Source organism: Sphaerodactylus townsendi, linkage group LG03, assembly GCF_021028975.2.
Source record: "Sphaerodactylus townsendi isolate TG3544 linkage group LG03, MPM_Stown_v2.3, whole genome shotgun sequence".
Lineage (NCBI taxonomy): Eukaryota > Metazoa > Chordata > Lepidosauria > Squamata > Sphaerodactylidae > Sphaerodactylus > Sphaerodactylus townsendi.
In genome coordinates this window covers 62,746,559-62,759,988 of record NC_059427.1, presented here as the reverse complement: position 1 = coordinate 62,759,988, position 13,430 = coordinate 62,746,559, and the positions used below count along the sequence as shown (strand labels likewise).

The following is a 13,430-nucleotide window of genomic DNA, read 5'->3' as shown; positions in this document are numbered from 1 at the left end:
GATGATATGACTAACAAAGGTCATTTCAAGAAAAAGAAAAGATTTTCCTTAAGGGACAAACGATTGCTTTGTGTGTGTGGGTGGAAATTATTAGAAAGTGAAATGGGAGCAAGGATTAAACAGCTTCTTCTCCCTGCACTAGTTCTGTGGACTAATGGACTGATTCTCTTCCCTCTCATCCCTCCCCTCATCCTTCCGCACTCATGGCTACTTTGAAGTTCATTGTAATTTGGATTTGAGAATCTTGGGATACAATGTGAGACTTCTTCCATGCTGTGCTTTGTTACTGAGCTGTCTCCTAAATATATAGCTGAAACCTATTCAGTAGCATGATAGCAAGATTTTTGCTTCATTGCCCTTGGTAAGCAGCTCATTCCACTGTAGGAGGGTAGGAAAAGGGGCTGTGCCTTGCAGTTAAAGCAAATGCTTTGCAGACATTCAAATCCCATGCATTTCTAGAGATTCTTAAGTTACATGCCTAAGAAAGCTTTCTGTGCTTGAGGTCCTAGAAGTTCTGTGCCACCAACGAGAATAGACAATACTGACTTGATGTAAGGTAATCTCATATCTTGTCCTAACATATAAAATAGCAGATTTGTCTTTAATTATTGCATGTCAGCTGCCTAACAGCTTCATTCTAGCTGATCCTTGGCAGAGCATCATGGCTGTGAGTAGTAGTGGCAGCGATAGTGGTGGCAGAAGGGGTCCAGTTGTTGCTATTTTTGACATACCAGCTGACAACAGAAGGAGAAAAAATGAGGCATTCAGAGAGATGCTGGAGTATCCAGATGGAGTAAACAATTGACAAGATTCTTGAAACTTGTTGTTTACATTTTTTGGGGTGTGTGAAAAATACAGTTTTGCTGGCAGTACAATTGCAATATTCAAAATTTATAGCGAGGAATGGACTAATTTGTGATCTGTGCGGCTGACAGTATGGCCATTTCTCAATAAACATGAAATAAATATTTTGTCCACAGTCTCAGTTCATTAGGCTCTCCCATGGCATGCTTTCATTGGGTTTTAGAATTTAAAACCAAACAAACCTAAAATGTAACCTTGATAGTCCGCAGTTGCAGCTCCTGTGCTGCATTAGTCCTGAGAACTAATGGAAACTTCTTTGAATGTTTTTGTACGCAGACATCTCCCATACAACACCCTTATTTGGAAGATGGAAGGGCAAATAGGAATTTTCAACAAGATACCTGCAACAAAGAATTTAAAACAAAGGGCGAAAAATGTTAAATGTTTTATAAGGAATTTATTTGGAATTGACAAGCAGAGAAATGTAACAAGAAGGATACAGTTTGATCAAATCACAGACCGTGGCAAAAATTTCTGATAGATGGGAATCTGTACCTGCCCTTTCACCTAAAGACCTCTGGGTAAGATACATAGGACAATCCCATTTATGATTATGAGTTATTTCAGATTGCAAAACAGTGGCTGACCCAAGGCTTTCCGATGTCTTTCATGTAAGGTAAGAAGACCCTACTGCTGAGAAACTGGTGAAGATTAATATTGTTTTAAACAATGATTCAATGTTTATGGGTGTAATGGAGGATGGAAGGGTGGATAAAAATATAGTCATATGTATAAAATAATGATTAAAGCAGCACACGCAACAATAGCGTTGGGCTGGAAAGAAAAGAAAAATGGAAAATTCAGAAATGGATGGAATATATTTGGGAACAAGTGACACTGGATAATTTCAATATAATATCAAAAATAAGCTGTGGCAAGATAAACAGCAAAATTTTGAAGATATGGACACTATACTTGTACTGGATGAAAGAAGCTGGAGTTAATGAAGAAATATGGGAGAAGAGGTTACAAAGTATGAACTTACTGCTATTTGTTTAAAACAAAATTGAGAAGAAGAGATCACAGAGGGGAGGGAGTAAAAGGGGAGAAATGTATTGTTTGAAAATGTAAGACGATATATATACAATGGAAAATTCAAACTATACACTAAAAACATTTTTTTAAAGAAGACCCTAGTGTCTCTTGTTTAAATTCAACACAATGTCACAGCCATCTTTAAGGAGGAAAATGATAAGCAAAAATTTGTCATAAGTGCTCCCCGCTGAGAACTGAACTACTCCAGTTTAAAATGTGAAATTTAGTTTTCATTGATTTTATTTAACATTCAAATGCCACTGCCATTATAATTTAAAAATAATATTTATTTGTATAAAGTAGCACCCTTTGTCTACAGAACTTTGTTATAATTATGGAGTTACTTTAATAAGAGGCTGAATGGTAATATGTGTTGGTGTAGATTCAGTCTTAAAAAAAGTTTTATAGAACAGTTTATGTCAGTTACTTTGCTCTGCTGAAGAATGAAGCTGCTTTACCTTATCAGTACAATGCTGCCCTGTGCAATAAATCAACCTTTTTCCTAATATGGTATCTGGCAAGAATATAACTCAGCTGCAGTTTTGTTCCTTCTCTGTTTTGTCTTGCATAACTGAATATGCTATCAAGTTAATCCTTCTATTTGTTTTTGACCATATCCTGTTCCTAGATGTATTTATCAACTCTATAGGCCCATAATAGAGCCACCAAACTCTCATACAATATAGAGAGCCTCTTTTTAAATGTTAAGGGGTTTGTCTTCAGTGAGTTTGTCTTCAATAACACTTATATATGCAAGAAACAAATTAATTACAATGGTAGTGTTTTCTGAAGCACCTATGAAAAGTAGAACGGATGGTGCTTCAGTTTTGAAGATATTTGGTAGAAGAAGAAACACAGTGAAGTCCTGTGAGATAATGTTTTATATACTACTAGCGTTGCTGTGGCTTATTGTGGTGAAATGGGAAAGGAACAGTAGCAGCAAATCAATTGCAGAGGCCAGCAGTACGTGCTCATGCAAACATATAGCCTGATACTGTGCGATGTCATTGACGTGTGTCCCTCTCCCTCCCTTCCCTCATGTGTATGTGTGTGTTTCACTTCCACTCGAGTTACTGCCTATGTACTGTTTTCACTGCTCGTATCTGGCCATCTGAGCGAACATTCTAAGCAGCACGAACATTCTAAGGGTGACAGTTACACACAGGCAGCTGCATGTCCTTCACCATGGAGCGCCAGGAAAAAGGCGTTTTACCTGGGCCAGGTGTGAAATTTTTATATATATAGACTAGCAGGGCCCGGCCACGCGTTGCTGTGGCTTATTGTGGTGAAATGGGAAAGGAACAGTAGCAGCAAATTAATCGCAGAGGCCAGCAGTACGTTCTCATGCAAACACGCAGCCTGATACTGTGCGATGTCATTGATGTGCGTACCCGCATTCCTTGGGGGGGGGGAATGGAAAGGCACCCCTCCCACACATCTAGGCTGGCTGGTCATGATCCTTTACCTGGGAGTAAGTTTGGTTGGTGGCAATGGGTGTCGCTTTTGAGGAAACCCTCTGAAGGGCACAATGCAGCCATTCAAAGTATGTCACAGTTGCTGTACCGAGCTTACTCCTGAGTAAAGCATACCTGATTTTCTTAACTCTAACCGCAGTATTCAGGGAATCTCTTCCCTCCCTCACTTCTCTTCCCTTGCATCCCACCCCTCCCCCTCCCTCCCTTCCCTTTCCCTCCAGTAGGGTGGGTGGGTCATATCAAGATGCTGGGGACCCTGCCTCCCCTCCCTTGCATGCCACCCCTCACTGTCTCCCCTCTCTCACTTCTCTTCCCTTGCATGCCTCCCGCTCCGTCCCTTTCCTCTCCCTCCCCCTCTTCCCTTGCATGCCACCCCTTCCTCTCCCTCCCTTCCGTCTCCCTCGTGTGTATGTGTTTCACTTCCACTCGATTTACTGCCTATGTACTGTTTCCACTGCTCATATCTGGCCATCTGAGTGAACATTCTAAGCAGCATGAACATTCTAAGGGTGACAGTTACACACAGGCAGCTGCATGTCCTTCACCATGGAGCGCCAGGAAAAAGGCATTTTGCCTGGGCCAGGTGTGAAATTTCAGGTATGTGAACATCTAAAAACACTCTCACCTGGCTGACTATAGTGGCTGGGAATTTTCAGAGGAATTGGCCCAGCAGTTACTGAGTTATACTATCATCAACAAAAACACTGTTAGCTTTATATATATATAGACTAGCAGTAAAACTCATTTTATGAACAAAGAAAATGGGCTCTAGACAACTGTCGGTTGGTTAAGCATGCCCACTGAGGCGGGCAAGCCCTCCTGTTTTTCTTCCCCCCTTGGCCAATGTTTGAAATTTCGCTCCCCCTCCCTCCCTCCCTCCCTCCCTCTCTGTCTCTCTGTCTCTCTGTCTCTCTGTCTCTCCCCTCCCTCCCTCTCTCCCTCCCTCCCTCCCATCTCCAGGAGGGTTGCTCTGTTCCCAACCATGGATTCTTCTTCCCACCCCTTTACTCTTTTGCTGCTCTATGTTATGTTCTTATTTTTTCCCCAATGTATGCAGCCTCTGTGCTTGGTTTGTCTCCTGTGCTCAAAACATTGCCTCAGGCCCATATCTTGGTCAAATGGGTAGAGGAAGGAAATGCAGGAGGGTGTAAGGAATTCCATAGAAGCAGAAATAAAAGGCTTTTGGGAGTAAAAGTCCATTTATTAAGACATCTTAGAAAGCTCAAGTACACGCAGTGGCAGGAATGGCACTTCCCGCCAGAAGCACAGGTTATAACACCATTCACCCCATCCCCCTTCCTTGCTTCCCATGGGAACGAGCTCATCTCCAAGAAAGATAAAGTCTCCGCCGATGCATCTGGCCCATCGCCCGGGCTGTGGAATGCACTCAAGGTTACTTCACCATCAACACCACTGAATCCTTTACACTCTGCCTCCCTAAAGAAGACCCCCCCTTCCCCAGGTTTTGGCGCGGAAAGGCACGGTGGAAAGCAGAAATAAGGGTGGGCTTCAATATTTTCGAATAAACCCATTGATTATAATTCCAGAGGAATATCCCACCCATCAGACTAAATATTACGGTAAGCGCTTACATTAAAGCTTAGAGTCCAGGATAGCTAATTTCAGAGTGCTTGTAATACTGGCACAATAGTCGGTGGGGGCCCTCCGGCGGAAGTCAGCCAGGTATCGTGCTGGAGCCCTTTGAGCAAGCTGGAAATGTTACAGGATGATGTTACTAAGAGAGTTAGGCAAATCTAAGCTGGCAGTGACATCATTAATCACTCTTTTAGTAATCTGGAAAAGGTCCCACAAATCTCTTGCCAAGTTTGGAATATTTATGCATCGCCTCTGAGATTTTTTTTTTGTAGATAAGTACACCCAGGGAGCCCACACGCAGAGAGGGAAATCCGAGCGGTGTTTATCCGCTTGCAGTTTTGGGAGTCCTTTGTTTGTTGTAAAGCGGTTCTGACCGACTTCCATCCCTCGGCTAGGATGAAATCCATTGTTGGAAATTCTGGGGTCCAAAGCTGCTGCGGTGTCGTTCCATGGAAGGGAGTTTCACCAGACACAATTTCAAGGGTTTTCTTTGTACCACTATGAACCGTGCATTGTTGTAGGGCGCATCTGCAACAGAATGTTTCCACCAATTGTCTTGGTGGTAGTTGGTGTAACAAACGTGAATAATACTGCTCTAGGGTTCTGTCTGCCTTCCGCCTCACCGCCACTTTGAACGTGGTAGGGCCGATCAATGGGCGTGGCCCTCAACAACCCCGCAAAACGCTTTCCAGAACTTCTTGAGATGAATTGGGGTCAAAGGTGGAGACCAATCTTTAACGGGGCGGAACAGACTGCAACATGTTGGAATAAACAGCCGCAAGCAACTTGGGGAGCTGAGGGATGGAAGCACATGGAATAAAATGGGCTTGTTTAGAGAATAAGTCTACCACCACCCATAAAACCAGGTTGCTGACTTTCGGGCAAATCTGTAATAAAATCCATGGAGATGACTTCAAGGGCGTGGAGGCTACCGAGAGGTTTCAATAGTCCATGGGGCTTTCCCTGATGGTTTTGGCTTCTGCACAAACCGAAAGCAGCCTTTAATGTATGCCTCAATGTCTTTAGCAGACAGGCCACCAGAACTGCCATGGCTAAATGCAGAGTTTTCAAAAGCCAAAAATGTCCAGTCAACGGGCATCGTGGTAAGTTCAAGAACCTGTTTGCGGGAGGGGAGGGGGAGGCTCAACATTCCCTCCGCCAAACTCCATTCTCCAAACGCACTGGGAGTCTCCTTCGGGCCGGGCTTGAGGGTTTCAGGCAGCTCCTCGGGCCTCCAAAGGTTCCCCTGCAGGAAAGGAGAGACGAGACTGGGAAATGGGGTGGAGGAGAAGTGGACGCTTGAGATCGGTGACAGCCAACCCCAACTGGGAGGGGGGAAAGAACAGCGTGGAATGTCTCAGAAGGCAGCTCCACCCTCCTCGGTAGGGCTGAGCTGCCAGCCAGTTTGTTGGTTTTCCCAGGGAAAATGGACTGTAAAAGAGAAACGAGAAAGAAATCGCCCAACTGGGTTGTTTCCTCATGGACATCTTGAGGGGGGTGGAAAGAGCTGCCAGGTTTTTATGATCCAACAAACTTGAAAGTGCTTAGCCCTCCAGCCAGTGGCGGCCAAGTGGAGAGTGCTACTTTGATGGCCGCAGTCTCTTTGTCCCCTACAGTCCAGTTGAGTTCGGCACCAGAGAATTTTTAGACAAATAAGCACACGGAACCAGCCTACCATCTTTATTTTCTGCAACAGGGCTGCCCCAAGTGCTTTGTCCGAGGCATCCACGTGAACCACAAACGGGAGATCTGTGGGTCAGGGTGCTTTAGGATAGGGTTCGAGGTAAACGAGATTTTAATAGTTGAAAGGCTGTTTGACATTCCTCAGACCAGGTGGGGGCCTCCGGGCTTCATGGACAGTGGATCTACCTTAGTGCTGCAGAGAGGTCTGTGAGAGGGAGAGCCGTTCAGCTAATTGGGGGTATAAAGTCAGGATAAAAATTAGCAAAACCAAGAAACGACTGGAGTTCTTTTATGGTTGGTGGGGGCAGGCCATTGAGGACTGCGCTACCTTAGCAGGATCCATCTTTAAGCCTCTCGGGCGAGATCCGTAACCCAAATAGTCAAATGGAGGTCTGATGAAAACAGCATTTGGAGAGTTTGGCAAGAGAGAGTTGTCAAGCAAGCGCTTCAATACCTCTCAACCAATATTTCATGCTCTTCTATGGTTTGTGAGTAAATTAAAACGCCATCTAAGTATACAACAACTCCCTTGTACAGTAAATCATGGAGAACTTCGCTGATAAGGGCCATGAAAAGCTCCGGGGCCCCACTTAACCCTAATGGCATTATTAAATATTCAAACTGTCCAAACTTGTGTTAAACGTAGTCAGGTGTTCATAGCCTTCAGCAATTCTGACTCTGTAGTGCTTCTCTCAAGTCCAATTTAGTAAAATGCGTCCTTTGCCGAAAGTGCATCTAAAAGGTCCTGATCAAAGGCAAAGGATATTTATTGGACAGGAGACCGTGACAGACCTCGATAATCTGTGCAAAGCCGTGAAGACTCAATCTTTCTTTTGACAAACAAAACGGGAGCAGCGCAGGTGTGTTTGGTAGTTCACTGCATGAACCCGCTGAGCAAGGTTCTTTGTCCAAGAAGGCAACGGGTTCCTCTTCTCCTCATTGGGACTCATGCGTAGATTCTACCTTTGGGTAGTTGTGCCCTGGTTGTATGACAATTTACAGTCAGTGTCTCGTGGGTGGCAACTGATCGCATTCCTGTTCTTGAAAAACTCTGGCTAGATCATGGATATGCAGGTGGGATGCCATTAGAACTGCATAAATCACTGAGGAAGCCAGGGAGGGGTGTGTGTGTCAGGAGACGCTATTTTCTCCCCAATTCATGTGTTCACCGCGAGGGAGGGTCAGTGAATTCTAGGATCCGTTTCTTTCCAAATGAACTTTGGTTCATGTAACAATAAATCCGTAATGCCCAAAACATATGGAGTGCCTGGCCACTGGCGCCAAAATAAAACGCTAATTTTCTCCCAATGGTCGGCGCAGGAGGAGAACCGGCTGTGTTTTGTACCAGCCTTTGGGTCCGCTCCCGAGGGCTGCCGCCCATTTGGTGAATGGTAGCGGGTTTAGCCAGGGAATTCGGTCCAGACCTAGCTCCCCTTCGCCACCAGTCGCATTAAGCAGTGGAGCAGCCGGAATCCACAAGGGGCTTCTGCGCTATACGCGAGTGTGTTTAGCGGGTTGGCCAGAAATGCTTGAACAGTAATGGGAGCTGTTTCACTAACAAGGCTAGGGAGTCGGGCCACCCATGTCCATGGGGGGGGCTGAAGAAAGGCAAACAGATGCTTCCCTCTGGGTCGCCTCGTAACCGCTTTAGACGAGCCTGTGGGAGGCGGCCCTGACCTGCGCGGGTGGGCCGGCAGGACGGAGGCGCTGGAGCTGGAGCGGGTTGGTTTTGTTTTGGGACAGTTGGCGGCTAGATGACCTGGCCCTCGCAGTAAAGACAATCCCAGTCGGGCGACGGCGCCTTGCAGGTGGTTTCGAAGGCCGGCTTGACTTGCGGGACACAGTAGTGGTTTTCGGGCGTAAGGCCTCCTTGACGAAAGGATCTGCAAACGAGACGCCAATTTGGGGACCCTAACTGATCCAATCTGCCAGTACCAGGGAACCCAATTAAAAAACACCGCTTTCATCGAGTTTGCCGCCCACAGCATCCGAAGTATTCGTGATTGAAGCCGCTCAGTGCCACTCAGGAGGAAGTCGGTCAGCCGCGACGAAATTCACGTACCCTGCAAACGGGCGGTTGCCTTGCTGGATGGTTTTGATGGTGCGGATAGCTTCATTCTGCCTGGATCTTGAAAAGCGCCTTTAAGGCTTGGAGGAATGCGCGGGCACTGTGCGGTGAGTCCCTATCCTGCAAATCCAAAGAGTCATTTAACCAGTCGGGTTGCTGCCCCATCCAGGACCGGAACCGATGTCCCGCATTTTTTTTCGCCAGGACCGGGTATAAATCATCATAGTCTCCAAGTGGGCATTGAGCTGCAAGATGAAGTAGGGAAGTTTTGGAAGCCGGTCCCATCAAAACGGGCTGGTATCGGGGTCGTAGTAGCCCTGCCTCGAATGCCTTGCTTCGCTGGGAGGTGGCGCTGGTTGAGCAGGTTGGGCAGGCAGCTGTTGTACCGGGGCTCGAATCGGGCGCTGGCGGTGATGTACTGGCGCTAGTGGCAGGACTCCAGGTAATGCTGCCCCTGGCACCGCCCATCAGTAACAGCATAGACTCCAACTTTGGGGCTTCCTGGTCTGCTGCCTCCTTAGTTCCTCTCCAACGCAGCCAGCTCCCTCCCGCGTAGTCATAACATCCTGGTGCGCATGCAAAGCAGCTTTTTTCTCAAGGCCCTAATTTAGCCAGTTCGCCCCGCTTTGCTGGCTCCAGTGAGCTCGCTTTATGCGGCGTGAGAGCCTGAACGCTTGCCGCGAAATCCAGTCTGGAATGTTCCAGGACTTTATCATGGACTGACAGATTCTGGCATATTGTCGCTGGAGCTGCCTTTGGCACGGTCCAACTCGGCTGGACTTCTTTACCGCTAAGCTGTTCCCGGGTCCCTCTGCAGGCCAAGGCTCTTGCTGCAACTGTGCCCGCTCTCCTCCTCCCATAGCTGGCGCTCACGGTTCCATGCCGCTTTGGCATCCTTGTCGCCTAATTTCATCCCAGTCCTTCCTCGATGGGAGAGGAAACCGTCCTGCTGGGAATGCAGGCTTTCTCGACTCTTCAAGGTCAGTTCTGGAAGCTGGTGACATCGAGGACACCAGAAGTCAGCCAGAGCCACCGGTGGTTCCCCGAAAGGTTCCTTGCAGCGGTCAGCTGGCCCGGGATTAGGGGGTCCCATTGGGGAAGCGGCACGGACACCCCTCCTGCACTCCAGGTTTAGTCCCGTGTCCTTTGGATCGGGCTCCCAGTGCTGTGCCAATGGTGGTTCCTTGGGGAGCATCACTAAATATCGAGTCCAGGAATCGCTCAATGGATTCCTGGGTTTCGGCTCAGATGAAAGGTGGTCAAGCCCGTCTCCAAGCGACAGGTTGCATCTGAGGTTTGTAATCCACACTTAAAACGTGGTAGAGATCCGATCCACAGGCGCCGATCCATAGACACGTACTTCCCCAAACGCACTCATGAAGTCCCTATGGTCGCTGCCACGCCCCTCGCTCCAACGGAGTAAAGGGAAGACTCGTGTTGGATAATGACGGATCGAAGAGCCACCATGGTGGGTCTGCTCTCCGCCGGTTCCTCCAGATCTTCGTAGCAGCGTCGGAGCCTTGGGGCTCAGACCTCTCCGTAGTAACATTCAACCTCTCCATCAGTAAGCACAAGAGGTCCACTGGCCAGGAATATAGATGAATTAGGATTCCTGACAGAAGGTAAGGAATGCCAGAGAAGAAGGAATAAAAGGCTGGGGGAGTAAAGGCCCATTTATTAAGACACATCTGAAAGCTCAAGTACTTAGTGGTAATGCACTTCCCGCCAGAAGCACAGGTTATAACACCATTCACCCCATCCCCCCTTCCTGCTTCCCATGGGAACGGAGTCTTCATCTCCCGCGCAAAGATAAAGTCTCCGCCGATGCATCTGGCCCATCGCCCGGGCTGTGGAATGCACTCAAGGTTACTTCACCATCAACACCACTGAATCCTTTACAGAGGGAATGAAAAAGCGGCCCCCATGGAGAGGGGGGAAGGCAGCCAGGAAACAGCAATGGAATGAGTGGAGGAAAGGAGGGTGGGTGGGAATGAAAAAGCAGCCACCTTTCAGTTATGAGGCACTGGGATTGCATCACAGTGATTGACTCGTAGTGAGTGAATCATCAGAGCCATCCATGCCTCAGCTGTTGGCTCCATTGCCTTTGTGTGCCTCACCCCAAAATTGCATGTGTTGGAGCCATTGTGCACCTTATAGGTGCACAGTGATTGGCTAGAAGTTCATTGTTGCCACCTGGCCAGGCTCTTACTCAGTTATATATATAGATAACTGTAGAAGCATCCCATGGAAAGATAGAAAAGCTACTATTAGTGAAACCTGTAGGCAGGTTCTAATCAACCAAAATTTGATCTCAAAACATGAACAAGGATGGAATTCTTAGTAATTGATTTGCTCTTTGTTTCTGAAATGGATTGAGGATAGGTATTTCTAATATATCTTTCTTCTTTTTTTTACAACTTAAGGCTAAGCTTCCTTGTGAACCTGAAAGTCTGCACAATCAACAACCATATGCATGGTAATCTCCCTGAACAAAGGCAAAACAGCATATAATATTGTTACTGGGACAGGAGTATCTGCCCTTAACTGTGGTGCTTTAACTGATTAATCAGTTCATTTGTATTTAAAAATAAAGCCAGAATTAACTGTAATTGCTGCGTTTTAAATTGTTTTAATGTATTTAAGGGTTATTGTATCTACGTGTTTTATGTTGTTCACCGCCCAGAGCCCTTCGGGGGTAGGGCGGTATAAAAAACCCAATAATAAACAAACAAACAAACAAACAAACAAACAAACAAACAAACAAATAAATAAATAATCAATCATGACTATCAGGGATACTCCGAAGATATTTATATTTTACTTACCTCATATTTACAAAGTCTCTTTTAGTCAACACACTATAGCTTTTCCTTTTGTGTAATATTTCTAATTTTCCAACATCTAATTATCTCCTAGGAGAACTCTGCATATTTTAAACCTATGTGCTGGTTATGTATGTTTGTAAGACACAGCTCAACACTGCACAGTTGTTGAGAGTATTACTCCATTTATTACCTAATAAATGTGTTGGGTTGACATACTTTGGGTTGTAGAAGCTATTATTCATTGATATTTCTTTGACTGCCTGTGTCTGGCTGTCCAGAGGTTTAGGAGAATACACTCTACTGTACTGGACCAGAATAAAAAATATTTCTAAGCCAAGAGTATCTTTTCCAGTGAGCAGCCAGATGTCATCAAAGCTGCCCCAGTTTGGAGTCTTCCCTAGAACTGGCATGAAGTTACAATCCAAAAACTGTGACGAATCCCATAGGTGTCCATGCAATGGAAAGGGCAACCCCTTCACAGGCATGGTCCTGCCCACCAGCCCTGGCATAGCACAGGGTGCCAACTGCAGCTGCATCCAATCTCAAGTCTACCCAGCAGGAACCAAGCCTCCTCTCTTGAACCAAATAATTCCCCCCTTCTCTAGCACTACATCAGGGGTAGGGAACCTGTGGCTCTCCAGATGTTCAGGAACTACAATTCCCATCAGCCTCTGTCAGCATGGCCAATTGGCCATGCTGGTAGGGGCTGATGGGAATTGTAGTTCTTGAACATCTGGAGAGCCGCAGGTTCCCTACCCCTGCACTACATAAACCTGAGCTAGGATACTTGTTGGTGGTGGGAACTGCATACCAAGAATGTAAGTACTAACTTTCCTGAGAACTATCATGTCCCATTTAAGAATCCTTATAGATCTCCAGTTTCCAGAGGAACAACTGGAATTCAGAAGGTGACTGGCAGCTACCCCACCATGCTCAGTAAAACTGCTGGTCAAGCATCATTTTATTGATGATGGTATCCTGACAAAGACAGGTCCCCTTTATGGGGAGATCACAGACACTAATTGGACCTGACTAGCACTGCTGTTGTGGCAATAACCACTGTGGTGTTTGCCATCACTGCATACATCTCTGTTTGATATCTGTGTAGGCAATGATTCAACAAGGTCTCATCCTCAAAGCACTGCTGGCAACTGATAAGCCATCCAAGTTGGTGGCACAGGTGCAGGGTGGATGAGGCATGGGGCATGTGGGTGCCACATAGGGGAATTGAGAAGGGGAATTTCAGTCAAAATGATGGATATCTAAGATGCCCATCAGCTGGCCCCTTTTGGTTGTTCGCAGGAGCAAAATGTGGACTCTGGAATTTTTGCTTCTCCCCATGTGGTGATCAAACCAGGAATCTGGGCCATACTACCCCAGTGTCTGTCCACTAAACCAGGTTTCTCCTTGCCATGTTCTGTACCCATCCCCATCTGTATTGGGCTGGCAGTGATATTGGGGCTGTCAAGCGATGCCCAATACTTAATAGCATGCCTTCTTCACATCTGCTTTCTTGACCTATTGGTTAAGTGGCTGGTCTGTGTGAGTTCTGTGAGCTAGGCCCCTTCCGCACATGCAAAATAATACACTTTACAATAATACACTGGCCTTAACAGACCAGGTGATCGGGAGCAACAGCCACAGAAGGCCATTGCGTTCACATCCTACATGTGAGCTCCCAAAGGCACCTGGTGGGCCACTGCGAGTAGCAGAACGCTGGACTAGATGGACTTTGGTCTGATCCAGCTGGCTTGTTCTTATGTTCTTATGTTCTTACTTTCAATCCAATTTGCAGCTGGATTTTACCATGTGGAATAGCAAAATCCACTTGCAAACAATTGTGAAAGAGAATTGAAAGTGCATTATTCTGCATGTGCAGAAGGG

At 46.5% G+C, this 13,430-nt stretch overlaps 1 long non-coding RNA gene across 1 annotated transcript; it reads left to right on the top strand.

Moving 5' to 3' along the window:
• The first annotated feature begins 460 nt into the window (after window positions 1-460).
• On the top strand, window positions 461-11,273 carry LOC125428436. The gene is made up of 3 exons (XR_007243832.1): window positions 461-551; window positions 1,141-1,385; window positions 11,145-11,273. It is a non-coding gene; the product is annotated as an uncharacterized LOC125428436 (long non-coding RNA).
• Window positions 11,274-13,430: the final 2,157 nt, after the last annotated feature.